Consider the following 20894-nt stretch of genomic DNA (forward strand, 5'->3'; position numbering starts at 1 on the left):
AATATCTCCTTCCATTCTCTGTATTGACAGACAACTTGGGTGCATCTTGGTTCCTATGCTGAGTTTAGTAAACGGATCCAATGCTGAATAAAAGTTTCCTGGCCATGCATCATGAAGTTCTGCAACAGACATGACTTCCACACAGCTCTGTATTCCAGGTTTCTACTCACCTCTGCGTGGACACGCCTGAGGCAGCTTTGGTTTTGCTACCATCAGATCATCTGTGTCCCTGTGGTCAGCATGTTCTCCCACCAGGAAGGCATTAGGCAAACATCTCATCTCCTGTAAGTCAATAATGACTGAGATTATCCATAAAGGATAAAATCTCCTTTATAGTAAAAAAAAAGTTAAGCTTAATAATGTAGACTTCTAACATTGCTGAAAGAAGTAATGCACTAGCTTTGGGGGAAAACAAAATGACTGACCACAACATAGAATTTTCCAGGGGGAAATAAGTTTACAACAATCAATCTCCTGGTTTCACCTGAGGAAATGGGACCCAGAGTTGGAGTACTTCATGCTTTCTACAATTGCTGTTATCTGGCTAATGTATCATGTTTTCCAGAGGAGAGAGGGAGGGAGGAAGGGAGCGAGAGAAGGAGAAATAATGAGGAAGATATAAAGTCAGAGGTCAGTGTGCAAGCTCGCGTGGCTGCAGGCAGCTCTATGCAGTGAGCTGCCCGTTTTAAGTCTTAATAGAGCTTTGCTGTGGAAAAGCTGTGTATGCTGAAAGCAAGACTGCTCACCTGTGCACACAGTCACATCAGAAGATCTAGATGCAGTTTCCAAGCTCAGAGGTGCTGAGTGACACATGAGTGGCTGGTGCTTCTTTTGATTTTTTTTCCCAGAAAAAACAAAGAAAGTAAAGCTTGGTAACACCACAAAGTAGGGGGAGGTCCCAGTCAGTTGGAAGGGTTTTTTTGCAGGCTACATCTTTTTTTAAAGATTTATTTATTTAGTTGAAAGTCAGGGTTACACAGAGAGAGAAGGAGAGGCGGAGAAAGAGAGAGAGAGAGAGAGAGAGAGAGAGAGAGAGAGGTGTCTTCCATCCGCTGGTTCACTCCCCAATTGGTTGCAACAGCCTGAGCTGTACAGATTTGAAGCCAGGAGCCAGGAGCTTCTTCCAGGTCTCCCATGTGGGTACAGGGGTACGAGGACTTGGGCCATCTTCTATTGCTTTTCCAGGCTATAACAGGGATCTGGATCAAAAGTGGAGCAGCTGGGACACGAACCAGCGCCCATATGGGATGCTGGCACTGCAAGCAGTGGCTTTACCCGCTACGCCAAAGCGCCAGCCCCACCACATCTTTTAATGAACTACTTTCTTCTCCCTTCTTGGAAAAATAAAATGACATTTTTGAGATCCTATACCAGTAATCCTTTGTGAAGTATTTAATATAAGCTTGAAACTGTGCTTAGTTTATGGAAAATCTATCATGGTATACTAATCTCCCATTCCATGAGAATGAGGCGTGAAGGCAGAGAAGTTAAGAGAGTTGTCCAAGGAAGCACAGCTAATAAGTGACAGAGCCACTTATTTATTTAGTTAATCCATTCTTATTGTAGAAAAATTGGAAAATGAAGAAAAAAGAATATGTTAACTGTCATTCCAAAATAAATAGCCCCAATGATCTCTTGATCAAGATACACTTGCTTTGAGCTACAAAATGTCTAAGCAGGAGCAAAGTTACATGTGGGAGTCTTGAACTGCTTGTGGGTTTGCCTTTTTTTTGCTTCTTTTTTGTTACTTCCCGGTTCCCAAGTTTTCTTTTTCGCTTCTGCATGTCCTCCTCCCTCATCCCCAGTTGTTCTCTTTATGTTACCTCTTTAAAGAGGGAGCTGAGGGAAATGAAAGGAGGGCTCCCAGTGGGTGGTAGGAAAGGCATTTGGCTTCTTCCCCTAACTGTACTGCAGCCACTCCCTCCCACCCTTGCCACAGTGGGTCCCCAGGCTCCCCTCCGTGGTTGGCCTATTGATAAAGGACATGTAGGCAGCACACCATAAACTGACAGCACTGTGCCTGCGTGTTCATGAACAACAGACGGTGGAAGCAAGCAAAGCTGAACCCGCTTTCATCCATAACACGTATTATTGATTTTTCTCTAATTAAAACAGTCACGACAGTCATTGTTGTCATGCCCATGTTTCTCATCTTTTATGCTTTAAATAGGAACCAGCTTGCCTGGTAAGGACCCAGCAACCCTCCTCCCTCTGTGTCTTCCCTCCTCCTCTCAGTTGAGCGTCATTTCTTCTGTAGGGGCCTTTTGAGTCTCTGACATTTTCCTGATGTGAAGATCCCCACTCTTGTCAGTCTCCATTAAATCCTCAGGCTGTAGGACTTACTCAGTGAAGCAAAGGGTGAGTTGTGGACCCTGGCACTCAACACCCTTTCAAAATCAACGTAACTGAGGCCTGGAGGCATCTGTCTCTGTAGTTCCTCCTGTTGACTGTCCTTGGTGTTAACAGCTGGCTTTGCAATCCGGGAGATTTCCTCATCAGCAGGGATGCCACAGGCTCTGCCCTGTCATCCCTCTGTCTCCAGTGTCCCAAAGAGAGCCAGAGGCAATGGTCAGGGGCTGGGAATCTCTGGCACAGCCTGATCTGTAGGGCAGCAGTGGAGCAGTAGGCTTCCAGCTCTTTGGGAGAAGCAATGGCCCTGGGTGGAGAACCAAGAGAGCATCTCTCCCCCGATCTCTCCATGGGGCTGGGAAGTGATGGGCATTAGGAATTCGGGGCTGGGCCCAAGTGACCAAAAGGTTAAAAATATACTAATACCTGTTCGATGTACAAGCAAATGGGGAGAGCTCTGAGGAGTGAATTTATCCGCCAGGAATGCTTCTTGGTGGTTTGGCAGAGTAGAAGGCAGCAGGCACAGAGCCCCAGTGTCTCTGCCGCTATCTGGCTTTGTGGCCTTAGATAAACATTGCACATTTCTGGTTTTCTGTTTTCTGCTCTGTGAGAAGAGAAGACGGCACCTGTGAGCAGTTTCCAGATCCCCTTGGAGTCTTCAGCATATGGAAGACAGGAGGAGGGCAGACTAGAGGGCTCGGAATCCTATTGGACTGGAATCTGCAACCGTGGTTTGCAAAATTTCAGGCCCTAGATATATACTGGCAAACAAAAAAGATAAAATCCATAACTTTATGTAGTTTACGTACTAGTAGGGAAGATGGACAATAGGCAAATAGATATACAATATAATGCCACAAAGTAGTAAGGGATAGGAGGAAAGTGAGAGCTGGTTTTAAGGTAGACTGACTTTAAAGTTTGGGTACTTGGAGCCATCTTTGGAGCATGTAAAGCCCAGAGTAAATCACAGTGGGTGTCACCAATCCCACATCTACCACACAGCAGACATTTCTGTACATCAAAGACAAACTTGAGGGTCAAGATGCAGCCTAAGAAAGTCAGGTACAAGGGGAGGTACATATGATTAGAAGAGAGAAACTGGTCCATCTTCTTTGTGCTGGGGACTCGAGGAAGGACAGAAACAGTGGCTCCAGGCTGCTAGTACAAGAGCCTCAAATGTCAGAGGGTGGAAAACTCTCTTTTTGCTAGGGATGGTCTTTTCTGGGTCAAAGAGCACCCACTATTTGGAGCCTGGGGCAGTTGTCCATATTCTGGGATTGTGTATCACAAAAGGGCTTAGAATAGCAAACTTTAATAGCTCAGATCAAATCCATTAATTTAGGCAGCAACAAGCATGTTTTAGGTGGCATCAGGAGGCAAAATAGGTTAAAGAATGGAAACACCTGTCATTTATCTCCCAATCTTCATTTTGCAGTGGAAGATCCTGTAGGGCACAGAACTTGGAAAAGCAAAGCCGAGGTGGCACAGTGGCTTATTCAGAGCTGACTCTCCAGTTCCTTGCTTCCAAGATTATCAGCACCACTTAGCCATGGTCCAGGCTATTGGCTCACATATCAGTTATACAAATAGTAGAATCAAAGTGCTTTCCTAGGTGAGTAGCCTGCTAAATTATCCAACAAGAATCAGTGGCTGTTCACCCAGGCCTGCATCTCTAATACTCTCCTGATCCAATTCTCTTTTGGTTATTCTCATCTGGGCTATTTGTTTCTCTTCATGATAGTATCTAAATTATACATTCAGATCCACCTTGTGAATAGAACCTGGATGTGAGGCACTGAAGGATGACTTGGCACTCACCTGATACAATTGGACTACAAAGACTTTTCCATTTAAATCATGCAGAAAGAAAAAAGAAAAATGACTGTGAGTGAAGCAGAAATAGCAGACAACCATCATTTCAACTTTTCAGCTTATGGAGTTTAACCCATTAAATATGCAAAACAAACCCTGTTGAGATAATCTGTGTTTGGAAGGCACCCAGTTCTCTCTTATTGAAAAGAAGGGATATGGATCTGCAAGAAGAAGCTAAAGACCTACCATAAGAGATTATATGGACTACTGAGTTTAAATCTAGGAAACAATCCCTTATATGTAAATGATGCTTCATGGTTTACAAAACACTTTTGCATCATGGTTTCTTCATTTGCAGAACAGAGCAGCACACGGAATTGCAAGCAATGTTGACCAGAGATGCAAGAGGCACATATCTGAGACTGAAGCCTGTATTGCATAATTTTTACTTTGGAAAAGACCTCAGCCATTGTTTTCTTATGTCTCACTCCCCTGGCATTAACAGTAATTATTTAAAGATATCTCAGAACCACAGACATCTATTTGTACATGAATGTCTTGGAGATGTTGGCTCAAAATCCTACAAGGCAGTTAATTCCGTTAAAATCTACTTCTTGTTAGATTTTAAAAAATCTGCCATGTCAGATTTATCCTTTTGTGGCTTCTGTTTATTAGTCCTGACTCAAGTGAGTGTGACATAGGGTAATAATATTAGCTACCATGTGTGAAGTGTTTACTATGCACCAAATATTGCATACATTATTTCCAATCCTACTGGAATGGATACTATCTTCCAGGCTTTAAAAACGAGGAAACAGGTGACTAGAGAGATTAAAGTAAATGTGAAATTACATACTTAATTAGTGGCTAAGCTAAGATTTGAACCAAGCTCTGACTTACTCTACCAGAACATATTGCCAAAGTTAAGTCTGATCGTTTTATACAATGTTGCTCCTTAATATTTGAAAACAGGAAATCAGGCCAACATCTCCATCTCAAGTTGGGGAGACTACTCCTTTGTTTAAGGTACTTTCTCTGCTGACGAGAAGCAGAAAAATGTATATATGTTCCAGTAATAAAATAAACATCTTACTTTTGGCCTATGTATTCCAGGTTAAAAATTCATGACTTTTTCTCTAATTTTTCAACATTGTGAGTTTTTGACTCATTGCCTTCTGGTCATGTTACTGTGAAGCTCTCCTTGTTTGTCAATGTCTCTCCCAGAACTGAACATGTTGCCCACTGGATGGGAAAGCACTCCCAGTGAGCACCACCTCATCTGCTGTTCTGCATTTTGCTCCCACAAACCTGCCAAGGACCTGAGCAAGGTCATCTGTAATTGATGGCTACCTGTAGGACTCAAGGTTTTTTATTTCAGCTCCAGTGATTTTTTTTCTCTAAGGATGTGAAGCTCACACTTGCTAATAAGATTTCTGCTCAAGTTATATATCCTGAATTGTACAGAAATTTCCTTTGACTATAGTAGAATTTTTTTTGTTTTCTACTATTTCCTGATATTGTAGGAAATAGAGTCCTAAAATAAACAAGCTGCACAGATTCTCTGATCAGCAAGGAAGTTCATTTTGTATGGGAGCATTTTTCCACTTGGTCATACCATCTTCTTCACCCGAGAAAAGCCTATAGGACTACTGTCACTCCAGTCAAGGAACACACTTCTCATGACAAGAATTCTTTGAGATAGTTTTTAGCTCAGCATATGATACATATTGTTGATGGCTCTATTTACACTTGGAAAGAATCTGGGTTTTGCAATTATCGATTATAGTGTTCTGTCAGTCTCAGGCATAAATGGCTCATAGTGTTGTACACAACTTCTAGGTCTGTAGAGTACTTACTTATTTACTTACTCCAATAAGTATTAGAAGAATGTTAAAATTGTTAACTATAATCATTATTATAATTTCCATTAACTATAATTCTAATTGTGGATTTATTTATTTCTCACCTTTTTCCCCCTCTGCATTCTGCCTTACATAATTTGAAGCTCTGTTTCTAGGGTCATACTTATCTATATCTTCCTGGTAAATCAACCACTTGTCATTGTTAAATGTACTACTTTGTCTGATGTTAACAGTCTTCCCAGTTTTTCATGATTAAAATTTGCATGATAAATCTTTCCAATGCTTTCACTTAAAAAATCTGTTTTTGTTTGTGTTTAAAGTACATTTCTGGAGCCAGCATTGTGGTATGGTGGGTAAAGCTGCCATCTGCAGTGCTGGCATCCCCTATGGGCACTGGGTCGAGTCCTGTCTGCTCCACTTCTGATCCAGCTCCCTAATAATGGCCTAGGGGAAGCAGTGGAAGATGACCCAAGCTCTTGGGCCCCTGACACCAACTGAGAGATGTGCAAGAAGCTCTGGCTTCTGTCTGGTCAAGCCCTGGCTATTGCAGCCATCTGAGGTGTGAACCACTGATGGATGATCTCTCTCTCTCTTTCTGTCTTTCCCTCTCTATGTACCTCTGAGTTTCAAATAAATAAATGAATCTTTTTTAAAAATTTAAAAATAAAGTGCATTTCTTCCAAGCAGTATATGGCTGAGGTTTTTTACTCAGCCTAAAAACTTATAGTTGTTAATTACAGTGTCTATTTCATTTATATATTTGTTATAAGTATTCATATAGTTGTGTCAATTGTCGTGCTATTTTTTCTCTTGTATTAGTTCTGTTTCTTTTTTCCCCTTTGAGTTTATTCCCAAGCCATGAGTTTCTGTTTCTTCAGGTTTTTTCTGGGATATCCTTTTCTTGTGTGCCACCTCCTCTTCTAGTTTAGGAACACTTTGTTCCTTTTTTAGTGAGGATCATCTCAGTGAGGCACAGGGAACTTGTGTGTGGGTTAATCCAACCATGGGCTCTAGGTATAGGGCTGTGCATCTTGGGTGCTTTGTTCACCTGGATATGTTCAATCAGCAGAGAATCTACATCCAACCCCTGAAGCTGTCTTATTCTCTGCATTTTTAAGCATGTGTCACAGAAACTCAGCACTCTTTTTGGGCCACCCCACTGCTTGGCTTGGGCACACCTACCAACTCCGTCATTCAACAATGGAATGGCAATACTGCTTCTTTAATGTGGCGTCTTTCAGATACTTGGTGGCTTTTCTGTTATGCATGCCTTTAAAGTAAACACAAAGTTTTGAACCTCTTGATGTGCATGATTTGGCGGGGTTTTCTGGGTCATGCGGGTAGTGAAGCATTTTCACTGATCACCTAAGGCCACTTCAAGGAAGATCAGTCCTGCAGTCCTGTTTCTTCCTTAGTTTCTCCTTTTCTGTCTTCTTCTGGCTACACTTGTTTTGCTTTGTTTTTAAAATCTCTATTTTTTTAATTTTTTTTTTAATTTAAGTATGTATCCTTGAATTAATATTATGTTGCTTCAAGTGTAACAACGTTACATCAATAAACATTCATTTATTTCTATCACTTTTTTTTGACAGGCGGAGTGGACAGTGAGAGAGAGAGAAAGGTCTTCCTTTTGCCGTTGGTTCACCCTCCAATGGCCGCTGCAGCCGCGCGCTGCAGCCGGCGCACTGCACTGATCCCAAGGCAGGAGCCAGGTGCTTATCCTGGTCTCCCATGGAGTGCAGGGCCCAAGCACTTGGGCCATCCTCCACTGCACTCCCTGGCCACAGCAGAGAGCTGGCCTGGAAGAGGGGCAACTGGGACAGAATCCAGCGCTCTGACTGGGACTAGAACCCGGTGTGCCGGTGCTGCAAGGTGGAGGATTAGCCTAGTGAGCCGCGGCGCCCGCCTCTATCACATTTTTAAATGTGTTGTATTATATTTTCCTTCTACATATTATAAATCCTACAATATATTACAATTATGTATGTTTTTAAAAAAGATTTATTTATTGATTTGAAAGAGTTACAGAGAGGCAGAGTCAGAGACAGAGGGAGAGGTCTTCCATCCATTGGTTCACTCCCTAAATGGCTGCAATGGCAGAGCTGGGCCAATCAGAAGCCAGGAGCAATGAGCTTCTTCCAGGTCTCTCACACAGGTGCAGAGGCCCAAGGACTTGAGACATCTTCCACTGCCTCTCCAGGCCATAGCAGGGAGCTGGGTGCGAAGTGGACCAGTTGAGACTTGAACCGGCGCCCATATGGAATCTCAGTCCTGCAGGTGGCTGCTCTGCCCGCTATGCCACAGCACCAGCCCCTATTATTTATTTATTTATTTATTTATTTATTTATTTTTGACAGGCAGAGTGGACAGTGAGAGAGAGACAGAGAGGAAGGTCTTCCTTTTGCCGTTGGTTCACCCTCCAATGGCCGCCATGGCTGGCGTGCTGCGGCCGGCGCACCGCGCTGATCCAATGGCAGGAGCCAGATGCTTCTCCTGGTCTCCCATGGGGTGCAGGGCCCAAGCACCTGGGCCATCCTCCACTGCACTCCCTGGCCACAGCAGAGAGCTGGCCTGGAAGAGGGGCAACTGGGACAGAATCCAGCGCCCCGACCGGGACTAGAACCCGGTGTGCCGGTGCTGCAAGGTGGAGGATTAGCCTAGTGAGCCACAGCACCGGCCCTGTTATTTATTTTTAAAATGATCATCTTATAAGGAAATTCAGAAGAGAAATCATGTTTTTATTTGTTATAGCTATTATTTTTGGTGTTCACCATCCCTTTTTGTAGATCTACTTTACATTTAGATTCATATTCATCTTTGCCTGAAGAACTTTCTTTCACATTTTTCTTGTATGGGGTTCCGGTGACAAATTCTCTTAGTTTTTGTTTATGTGATAATGGTTTTATACCATTTTATTCTGTTTTTATTTTTGAAGGATATTTTCTCTGTATATGTAGTTTTTATTATTATTATTTTTAGTATTTTGATAATGTCTTTTGGTTGGGTATTTCTGATGAGAAGTCAACCACTTTACTAATCATTATTTTCCAGTATGTGATGCGTATTCTTTCCCTCTATTTGATTTTACAATTCTCTCTCTCTCACCCCCACCAGCAATTTGGTAATAGTGCACCTAGGTATGATGTGATTTTTATTCTTTCTACTTGGAGTTTATTGAAGTTCTTGGATCTAGATGTTGTTTCTTAATGAAAATTTTGGCAATTATTTCTTCTAAATATATTTTTCTCCTCTATTCTTTTTCTCCTCTTCCTCTGGGACTCTCAGTGTGAGGTGTATGTTAGACACCAGATTATATCCAAACTCACTGCTACTCTGTTCCTTTCTTTTTTCCTAACCCTTTTTCTCATTCTTCTTTACTTTGGTAATTTCTGTGGCTCTGTCTTCAAGTTAGTTAATCTAGAAGTCCAATATGCTACTACTCCATGGATTTTTATTCCAGAAATTAAATATTTTTATTTGTAAACTTTGCATAGTTCTTCTTTATAGTTTCTATTGCTTTCTGAAATATTTTATTTCCTCACCCATTATCTTCATCTTCTCCTGTAAATTCTTTAACATACTCATCTGTTTTTGGAGACCTTTTCCATTTCATTTCAAGAAAGTGTAATTTGTGGTTATGCTTTTATTGACTATGTTCTGTTTCAATCATGGTTAAATTTTTCTGCTATTCATAAGTTTTATACTCTAAGACTTTTATTCCATACTTTGTGGATAAAAGAATAGTGGAGGCTAAATTATAACATTCCTTTGTTCTCTCATTTACCATAAGTTGGAATTACTTTCCTTTGTTTGATGGTTAGGGTTGAGCACCAATCATTCCTCTGAGAATATAATTGACTGCAAGTTTATATGAGTATTGAGTTCATTCGTGAATAATTCTAACTTCTCTTCTCATTACATTTTTTAATCTTATCAATATTTAAGCAGAGAAGAATTTGTACTGCAGTTCAAGATATCTTTGGTGTACCTTTGGATTCAATTCAACAAGGCCCAAGAATCCAATTACTGTAAAAACAACCCATGTTTGACTTCCAGATCCTCTCTACTGTTGCTTTCTTTGCAAAAATTCAGGGATATGGTAAGGGGAACTATTTCCAGATGTACCAATTTTTTCTTTTGCATTGGGATGTTTCAATAATCTGATCATTCTGTGGCTTACATGATGTTCTAAAGGTTATCTGATTTTTCCTCATTCTTATAGAATCTATCTGATTATTGGAAACTGGCTCATCTACTTACTCACTAGTACCCAGAGTGGACAGTCTTAGGAATGAAAGCCTCTATGACTTTCTCCTTACTTATGAAGGAATCATTTCCCTCTGGAATTCAGTTGATCAAGGATTCCAAGCTGGCTAAAAATAAACAAGTGATTTTAATTTATTCTGGATTATTATTATTATTACCATAGGAAAAAATATATTTTTTCCCTTCTAGATGTCAAACAAAATAAGAAGTTTCTTCTATTTGTATTGAAAAGTATGTTTACTGGCATACAATACTAGATTTCCAGTTATTTTCTCTGAGCACTTTGAAGATGCTTTCCATTATTTTTTGGCTTCCTGATTTTCTGTTTCAAAGTCAAACATGAGTCTTCATTGTTGCACTTTGAAGGTAAAACATCTTTTATTTCCCCTCCAGCTAGTTCTAAGATTTTTGTCTTTGATTTTGGTATTTAGCAGTTTTCTTAGGACAAGCGTGGAATGGGGGCTATTATAATTGTCCTGGAGGGACTTTGCGGTAGGCTTGTGTTATCTCTGAATTGCCTTTGTAACTGGTTCAAAAACTGATTAGCTATGTGTGTATGAATTTATTTTTGAACTCATTCTCCTATTCCATTGATTAATGTGTCTATTCTTCACCCATAAAACACTGTCTTAATTAGGAAAAATGAATTTATGATTACTTTGATTTTTACTGTTTTCACTTGATCTTAGCCAAAAGGCCGAGAAGCAATTTTTACTGTTTTCATCATTACATCGTTATTTTCTTTTATACATTGGTTTTCCTTTCTTATGCTATAAGATGTTTTAAGACTTTTGTGGCCCCCATCACTGTGGCATAGTGGGTTAAGCCGCTGCCTGCAGTGCCGGCATCCCATATGGGTGCTGCTCCACTTCCTGTCCAGCTCTTTGCTACAGCCTGGGAAAGCAGTAGAAGATGGCCCAAGTCCTGGGTCCCTGAAACTGTGTGGGAGACCTGGAAGAAGCTCCTGGCTCCTGGCTTCAGATAGGTGCAGCTCCAGCCATTGAGGCCAACTGGGGAGTAAACCAGTGGGTAGAAGACCCCACTCTCTCTCTCTCTCTCTCTCTCTGTGTGTGTGTGTGTGTGTGTGTCTCTCTCTCTCTGCCTCTGTTTGTCTCTGTGTGTAACTCCGACTTTCAAATAAAAAAACAGAAGACCTTTATTCCAGAAAGGAGAGAGGCTTGGAAAGATTGTTGCCTACCTATAGTCACTTCTGCTCACCTCTCTTTGAGGCTCTCTTTGGTCTCCTTCCCATCCTCCTTCTCTCCCACCGGCATCTGGCTAAGTTCCTGGGTGAAACCAACCTGTGTTTGTGGCTCATGGTGGTTCTCTATTTTCATGGGGCCAAACTTAGCTTTCATCAACTCATTAAAAATACAGTATTAGCGCCGGCGCCGTGGCTCACTAGGCTAATCCTCCACCTTGCGGCGCTGGCACACCGGATTCTAGTCCCGGTCGGGGCACCGGATTCTGTCCCGGTTGCCCCTCTTCCAGGCCAGCTCTCTGCTGTGGCCAGGGAGTGCAGTGGAGGATGGCCCAAGTGCTTGGGCCCTGCACCCCATGGGAGACCAGGAGAAGTACCTGGCTCCTGCCATCGGATCAGCGCGGTGCGCTGGCTGTAGCGCGCCGGCCGCGGCGGCCATTGGAGAGTGAACCAATGGCAAAAGGAAGACCTTTCTCTCTGTCTCTCTCTCTCACTGTCCACTCTGCCTGTCAAAAAAAAAAAAAAAAAAAGAAAAAAAAGAAAAATACAGATTTAGCTAAAAGCTTCTTATCTACTTGTATGATTGCAATCTTTCCCTGTGACCTCCTATAGGTACGTCAGTGTTTGTATCTTCATATCTCCATAGATCTATCTTCCTTTAGATGTTTGTCCTACCACCTCAGCTCTCCCATAAGCTCAAGAAAATTTATGATTTTGTAGATTATCCATCTTCTTCTTGTTACTATTGCAGAAGCAATGACCTTTCCAGCTTCCTACATGCAGACAAAAACCTGGAGGCTGATTCTATTTTTTTAAAAAAATTTAAGATAGTCATCTTCTGTTCTAATGAACAGTAATGATTTTTAAGCCAAAAGACTTTCATTTTGAGTAAGTGGCCTGTCCCACAGTGAAATCAGTGACTGGGGTGCTCCCAAATCATGTTAGTTTTACAATTGAGAGAGAGAGAGAGAGAGAGAGAGAGAGAGAATGAATTACTCCTACCTGCTGGTTCACTCCCCAAATGCCTACAATAGACAGAGTTAGGCCAGGCTGAAGCTGGGAGCTAGGAATTCAATCCAGGTCTCCTATGTGAGTGCAAGAACCCAACCATTCAAGTCCTAAACTCTGCTTCCTAGGGTATGCATTAACAGGAAGATGGAATCAAGTGTGGAGCTGGGATGGGCATCCCACATGACATAAATGCTTTGACAAATGTCCACCCCTGCTTGAACAATTTATTAGAAGTAGACTGGCCATCATTTGTTAACTGTATTTCTGGGGTGAAAAATAATTGTGAAAACTCTAATTCACAATAAAGCTCAACCACCTTAGCCTAGATTTCAAGATTTCCCTTACCTTGGCAGTAAGCACACTTCTCGGTTCCATAGTAACCCAGTCTTCTACAAGAACTTCAGCAATATATTTGATGTCCTCCTTAAAACATGTCCAGCCTGTACCTTTTCTAGGTTTAATTTGCATTTATTCCAAATGTCTTTCCACATCACCACTGCCTTTCTGCTATTGTATTTAACCATAGAGTCTCAGCTGGACTTTGTGCATATGTTCATTGTTTTAATCTACGTGCACCTGTTGACCACTCACATTGTGCCCAGCTCTGTATTAACTGGAGAACATGCAGTGCAATTACGCCTCAACACTTGTCCTCAGGGAATGCACAGGCTTCAGGCATGCTCCCCTCTGAACAAGTGATTCTTTAGTGACAGTGCTGGTGGTGATGACGGAAATGATGACGATGATTGTGATCCTAGCTAACTTTTATTGACTACTTGCCATATGCCAGGAACTTTTCTTGATCTTTTTTTTTTTTTTTTTTTGGACAGTCAGAGTGGACAGTGAGAGAGAGAGAGAGAGACAGAGAGAAAGGTCTTCCTTTTTCCATTGGTTCACCCCCCAATGGCTGCTGCGGCCAGCACACCGTGCTGATCTGAAGCCTGGAGCCAAGTGCTTCTCCTGGTCTCCCATGGGGTGCAGGGCCCAAGCACTTGGGCCATCCTCCACTGCACTCCCTGGCCACAGCAGAGAGCTGGCCTGGAAGAGGGGCAAGCGGGACAGAATCCGGCGCTCTGACCGGGACTAGAACCCAGTGTGCCGGCACCGCTAGGCGGAGGATTAGCCTAGTGAGCCGCGGCGCCAGCCTTTTTCTTGATCTTTTATGTCTATCAGTTTACATAGATCATTATAATGACCCTAGGAGATAGGAATTATTTTTTATCTTAATTTTACAATGGATAAATTGAGGCATAGAGAAGAATCATGTGAATGTGTAAATAAACAAATCAGTTTTTCTACCTGAACAATTTAGCCACATTAAGCAAGGCACTGGCATTTTGGGATATGTTATAATTTAGAATATAGATAATAGTTTGGATACCCCCAAAAACTTACTTGTTGGGAGTTTGGTCCCCAAGTGGACGAGGGGTGGAGCCTGGATGCAATCATGACATCTGGGAGCTGGGCTCTGTGGGAGTTTCTTAGGTCACTGGGGACGTGCCCTCAGAAGGTTGTGCTCGAGAGATGGTGGGTTACTGGACCAAGGTTAGCTCAGCTTCTTCCTCTGCCTCCTGGCTGGCCATGTGATCATCCCTCTCAGGCCTCTTGGTCTTGGACCATGAACTTTCCAAACTGGAATCTGAAATGAATCTCCATCCTTAAGTAGCTCCCCTCAGGTATTTTAGCTGAAGTAAGAACAAGCTGACTAACACAGGGTGCTCTTCAGAGTCTGGACCATCCTTTTGCTTCTGATACCTCCCTCTTGATAATGTTAAGGAGGAAACGTGCAGTACACGCTTGCTTTCTTATGTACGTGTTTTCCTTCTCTTGGAGTTAACACACTCACTCTAGTTAAGGTTGTCTGTTATGACTGCACTTTTTCAGTCTGCCATGGCTATAAGCCAGAGCCAGACAACTCTATAAAGCAGAGAGTGCAAGTTCTTAATGGCAGGGAATTAACATTGGAATGGTCAGTAGAAGAAGTAGTCTGGATATCCCTCCCCACTCTCCCTCCCCAAATACTGAATGATTGGTATGGCGCTGACCTTATGCTGGATGTGTGGTGTATAATGGCCAATGGAGACGATCTCTTCCCTCACACTACTTACAGCTTAGAGAATAATCAAAGATCAGTTATTTACATAACTGAGAAAAATGATTGCAGTTACATCACATCCTGAATTTCTCACATTTTAGTAGCAGCCACTGTAGACTGCAAGCTTTAATCTTCTTTCCTTATTTGTTTGAAAGAGACAGACACACACACACACACACACATACACAGAGAGAGATACCTTCCATCTGCTTGTTCACTCCTCAGATGTCTGCAACAGCCAGGGCTTTTCTGGGCTGTGGCCAGGCGTCAGAAACTCCATTCAGGTTTCTCATGTGGGTTGCAGGAACCCAAGGACTTGGGCCATCATGCTCTGCCTTCTAGGCGCATTAGCAGGAAACTGAATCAGAAGCAGAGGCACTCTGATACGGAATATGGGTATCTCAAGCACTGATTTAACCTTCAAATTTTAGTCTTTTAGTCAACTAATCTGATCAACACACTAGTCCCTCAGGAAACTCAAACTACATCAGTGGAACTCATCTCCAATCCTGAACATAAGAGTTTTTAGTGAGATTTTGAACAATCTCAGCCCTATGGTGCCTTCTTCCCTCTGAACTTTGTTGGCCCACCCACTGTGATCTGCATTCTAGCCACTCTGCTGAGATCAAATCTGTTCCGAATCTTAGTTCAGTTGGCTGAGAGATGGATATCTTACCTTGTTCTTCACTGTTGCATTCAGTATCTGCCAGGGATGGTTCTGGTTCTCGCAAGCTTCTTCTCCTAAGAGCTGGACCCTGTTTCTGGTAACTCCAGCTGCTGGCTGGGGTCTTATTCCAAAACAGATGGACCACCCAGAACCATGACATTGTCGGCTCCCTGACTTCAGGCATCATCACTGTCTGGATTTTGCTGCTGTGGAGCTATGTTCTCCAGCTCTGAATATCCCCAAATGGTAGCAAGTGGTGGATGGGAGACTGTTTCTCGAACTTCTTCATGCTGCTGGCCACTGTCCCATGAGATCACCCCTCACATTGGGTAAAGCTTCCAACATCAGTCCTGCCTTTTTTCTACGTCTTCACTCTCTCCAACAGCCGGTTACTAAGTCCTGGCGTGCCTCTCGCCAAAGCCCTCCAGGGATGTGACAAGCTTTTGTTCCTGGTTGTTAATCCTGGTTTTTATTGTCTTATGATCTCATGTGCCAATGTCTGGCACTTTATCCATTGATTTCTTCTTAATTTCCCACAGCAGCACAATTTTCCATAGGACTCTGTTGAATTCTCACTGGGTGTCTTTTGACAGAGTGCTTTCTCCCAGGGTTTAGTAGAGAGCATTGGAAGCAGTATATTCAGCTGACCTGGGCTCCCGTGCTCTATCTTTGCATCTGTGGTCCTGGATAGGTAACTTCTCTTTGCTATGACCCAGTTTCCAGTAGTAAAATAAAGTGAGTTGGCTAAAAGGCTCTTAGTTCCACCCAGCTCACAAATTTGTTGACATTAAATTAGCTGAGAATGTTTTATTTTTCCAAGCAACTCTCAATTTGATTTTTTTTTTCAAATACCCATCAGAAAACAGTGTCCACTCAGCTAACACTACTTACTTTTTCCCAGCCTTTGATAATGTATATTCCTAAGTAAGATATGTATACCCGTAGTTTTGACTTCTAAGTCCATTATATTTTCAATATCAATCTTTTTGAGTTTATAGAATGTTTTCCACTTATCCAAGTCCCTTTGTGATTATTACCTGACTGGGTCTTCATAATGATCTTTGAAGGATAAGGCTATTATCTCTCCCCTTCCCCTCTTCCTTCTCCTTTTCTTCTTCTTGTATCAGGCATTCAATTTGTTAAGAAGTCAGGATCTGGACATATTTTTCAAGAAGAGATAAAAATGACTGACAAATATGTGAAAAAGTGTACAACATCTCAGATTATCAGGGAAACGCAAATCAATGTTAGTAAAAAGTATGGAAGATAACGTGTTATTGAGGGTGTGGAGAAAATGGGAACAGTTTATACTTTCAGTAAGCATATACATTAGTATAGCCATTTTATAAAACAGTATGGTGTTGAAGTGAAATGGACACTATGAGAGACAATGACATGATTAGCCCTTGTCTAGACTTGAGGAACAACTTACTATTTTATTCCTTTTAGTATTATGTTGTTGTTGTTGCTCTGTTTGTTCTACTTAATACCACTGGTTGAACTCTGTAATCAATACACAATCATTCCTAGGCATTTAAAATTACAGAAAAGTGATCTCTGTTAAATATAGGAGTGGGAATAAGAGAGAGAGGAGATATATAGGTCAGCACATGCTCACTTGGACTTACCTCCAATGGTGGAATTAGAAATGTGCCAGGGGATTTCAACTCAACCTTATCAAGGAGGCATGTACCAATGCCAGCACACTTGGTAAAGTGATAAGTATAAGTACATAACCGATCAAAAAGATAGGGTATGTGTCGATGAGATTTCACAAATAAGACCAGTGTAAGCAAATAATGAAGGATAGAATTAAAAGGGAGAGAATGATCCTGCGGGGGAAGCAGGACACACAGCAGACTCATAGAATGGCAAACGCCCCAAACAGCACTCTGGCCTCAGAATCAACCCTTGGGGCTTTCTGATCTGGCTAAAAGGCCCATGAGAGTCTCACAGGCATGGAAAGCCATGACACGGTGGCAAAAACAATCTAAATGAAAGATCCTGGTGAACAAGACCCCAGCAGAAGGAACAGGCCATCAAGGAGGGAGGCGCCTTTCTCCGAAGGGAGGAAGGAACCTCTGCTGTGATATGGCCTTAACTAAACAAGTTCAGAGTTGGTGAACTCACGGGGCTTCCATAGCCTAGACAGCCCATGGCAAGAGCCTCTGGTGATTGCTGATGTCATAAATAAGAGTGCCAATTGTTAAATCAACAACGGGAGTCACTGGATACATGCTCTCCATGTAGGATCTCTGTCCTTAATGTGTTTTACTATGAAACTTAAAGACAATACTACTAGTCGAACCATACCCTATACCTTGTGTGGTTGTGTGAGTGCAGCCTGTTGAAATCCTTGCTTAGTGTATACTAAGTTGATCTTCTGTATATGAAGGTAATTGAAAATGAAACTCGATGAAGGGTGGGATGGGAGAGGGAGTGGGAGAGGGGAGGGCCGCAGGAGGGAGGGAGGTTAGAGGGGGAAGCCACAACAATACAAAAGTTGCACTTTGTAAATTCACATTTATTAAATAAAAATTAAAAAAAACAGTATGGTGATTCCTTAAAACACTGAAAGCAGAATTGCCATATGATCTAGCAGTCTCACTTTGGATATACATATATCCAAAGGCATTTGAAATTGGTGTATTGACAAAATATATGTACTTCATGTTCATTTCAGCATTATTTACAACAGATAAGACATAAAAGCAACCTGCACATTCATAATGGAATACTATGCAGCCTTTAAAAGCAAAGTTCTGTCATTTGCAACAACATGACTGGAACTAGAGAACATCTTTCTAAATGACTAAGCAAAATAAGCCAGACCCGGCAAGACTAATACTATATGTTCTCTTACATGTGGAATCTAAAAGCATTGGTCACACAGAGGTAGAAAGTAGAAAAGTGGTTACCAGTGGCTGGGCAGGAGGAGATGTGGGGAAAATAGAAGATACTGATCAAAGGGTACAAAAATTGGAAGAATGAATTTTAATGACTTCTTACACTGTATGGCAACCATAGTCAATAATAATGTATATTTTAAAATTGCTAAAATAGACTTTTCATGTTCTCAGCACACACAAAATGATAAATTAGTGAGATGATGAATATGGTACTTATCTTGACTGAATCTCTCTATAATGTATATACATAGATTAAAGCATCACATTGTACCACATAAGAAACACAATTATTATTTGTCAATTAAAAATAAATTTAAAATAAACAAATTAATTGTATAAGGAAGAACAATAGTTATTTCCCCAAGGCAGTACAACTAGGTAGTGACAGATCCTGAACTAGAATTCAGGTCTCCTGATAACTAGTTCAATAAACTTCCGACTTACGCTTGTTCTCTGCTCACACTGAGCTGTAAAAAGCAGTCACTCTGTTTAATTTCTCCAATGTTGCTAAGACTGCCTGCTTACATGAGCCAGGCAGGTCTGAGTCCTAGAGTCATGGACGAAATAAATTCTTCCCTCCTACAAGTAAAACGTCTCTAGTAGCCAGCATGAATCATTTTTGCAAGGTACCTGTCTCTCTGGGCTGTAATGACTGTCAACATGTGATTCTCTGGTCAGCTATTCAAAAGTTTCATCCCCATTAATCAACCAGTAATTTGATGAAGCCCAAACTGTGGTAAGGGAAGACGTGGAAGAGGAATTTCAGGCAACAATAATGGCCTCATTTCACTGGATGGGCCATAAGTTACCAAGGTTGCATAATTCAGAATTTTCCCAAGAGCTGAAAGGACTGCGTGTGTTCCCTACTCTTCAGTATCAGGAAGGAGGGATTAAGTGAATGTTTTCAGTTTCACAGGAAAAGGTAATAAAAATACAAGTATATTTTGGGTCAAGTTCAATTTCTACTTGCTTCTTCCAAATCTCTGTGAAGAAAATAGATTGTAGCACAACAGGAACTTTAACACCCAAGCAGATAAGATTCTTTACCACAACCCAGGTAGTTATCAGTTTCCCAATACAAACCTAATTACAACGACTAATACAGCAAGCCTAATAAAATGGGAGGGGGAGGGAAGTTAAAGATAGTTGGGTCAGGTCTGTCAGTCATAGTAAGACCATCATTAGTTACTATTTTAATGGTTCATTTGATTAAATGCTAAGCTATTGTCTTGTAATTATGTGTATTCAAGGGAAAAATACTCAAGTTCAATTAGGAATGTATCTTTTACTGCACTATGTTTAATGAAGTCGCAACATCACCATAATAAGCAAGGAATAATGAAAATCCTTTTTTTGAAATTGCAATAGAAGTATTTGCAGAGAAGTAGCTGGCATGTGTAATATGATGAGTTCCCTTAAATGGTTCAAATGTTGATCAAAAAAGCAAATTATATAAGTGGATACTGCGAGGCAGAAACATGTGGACACAGCTGGAGTGTCATGTGTCACGGTTCCAGTCACTGCCAGCTGGCGGTCACACAAAGGCAGGCCAAGCCAAACAATTACTGTTATTCATAAGAGCAAATGTGCATTCCAAATGCACAGTGCAGGCTTTATGAAATAACGGAGCGTTCAGAGGCATCCAGACAGCCGAGCTTTTTTCCATCACACATCCCTGGGTGCCAGGCCAATATGGCAAACTGACTCTGCTATTCAGAAACCCTTATCTTTACCCAATTAACCAAATCACTGTGACGTTCAGGAGTTCTTCATGCACTTTGCTGAGCGCGTCAAACCAGCAGGCTTACCGGGCGGCAGATGCACAGCTTCTGGAAGCAATCTGCTTTCCATTTCTTTCCTTTTTTTTTTTTTTTTAAACTCGATCTGTAAATACCACATTGGACCACTGCCCATCAGAAGCCAGAGCTGGGAGTCAGATTTTAACATCCGAACACCCAGTGATTCTCCTTGTCTTTAATTTGTGCTCCTCTGCAAGGGGTGCCTTCCAAGATGGTAAACTCAGGAAGATCAAGGATGGCCAAGAAGTAGGACATAGGAATTCATACTCTCATTGAGGTAAAAAACATAAGTTAAATGGGAGAATATTCTAGTGTAGGGTCTGGAAATGAACTGTAACAAGATCCCTGGGTTTTTAAAGTACAGACACCAAAGGAAGAATTGGGAATCATCATTTTCATAATTTTTACTTAATCTTATCAAATAAACTGTAGCCTTGGGTCCTTGTCTGCTGTTTCTTTCAATAGACAGGGTCACAAGAACCTTTGAAAATTGGCGTCATCATTCTCCTGCTTCCAGTCCTATCAAAAAAGAAAGAATGCTGGGAATGAAGCTATATAGTTGCTAGGGAAGTTTCACTGCAATCGGAAAACCAATAGTTAGATCCTAAACAGTCCCTCCAAACAGATCTCACAGTACTCTGCAAATGAGCACTTTACCATAGAAATGATAGGCAAGGGGCGAGTATTTGGCGCAGTGGTGGAGATTCACTTGGGATACCCACATCCTGTATCAGAGTGCTGGGTTCACATTCTGGCTCTGCTTCTGTTCCCGTCTCCTGCTGATGTGTATCCTGGGAGGCAGTAGGGATGGCTCGAGTAGTTGGATCCCTGCCACCCACCAGGGAGACTTGGCTCCCAGCTTTGACCTAGTCTAGCCCTGGCTGTCTTGGACATTTGGGGAGTGAACTAGTAGATGGAAGGTA

At 41.7% G+C, this 20894-nt stretch overlaps 1 long non-coding RNA gene across 1 annotated transcript; it reads right to left on the reverse strand.

Annotated features, from left to right (window-relative positions):
• Positions 1 to 1459: 1459 nt before the first annotated feature.
• Positions 1460 to 17417, reverse strand: LOC127488440 (uncharacterized). Its single transcript, XR_007916146.2, has 7 exons — positions 16892 to 17417; positions 15273 to 16417; positions 14796 to 14954; positions 13897 to 14140; positions 4168 to 4190; positions 2776 to 2953; positions 1460 to 2656 (listed from the first exon to the last, which is right to left on the reverse strand). It is a non-coding gene; the product is annotated as an uncharacterized lncRNA (long non-coding RNA).
• Between the last annotated feature and the right edge of the window lie 3477 nt (positions 17418 to 20894).

The sequence above is a fragment of the Oryctolagus cuniculus genome, chromosome 2, assembly GCF_964237555.1.
Source record: "Oryctolagus cuniculus chromosome 2, mOryCun1.1, whole genome shotgun sequence".
In the NCBI taxonomy this organism is placed as follows: Eukaryota; Metazoa; Chordata; class Mammalia; order Lagomorpha; family Leporidae; genus Oryctolagus; species Oryctolagus cuniculus.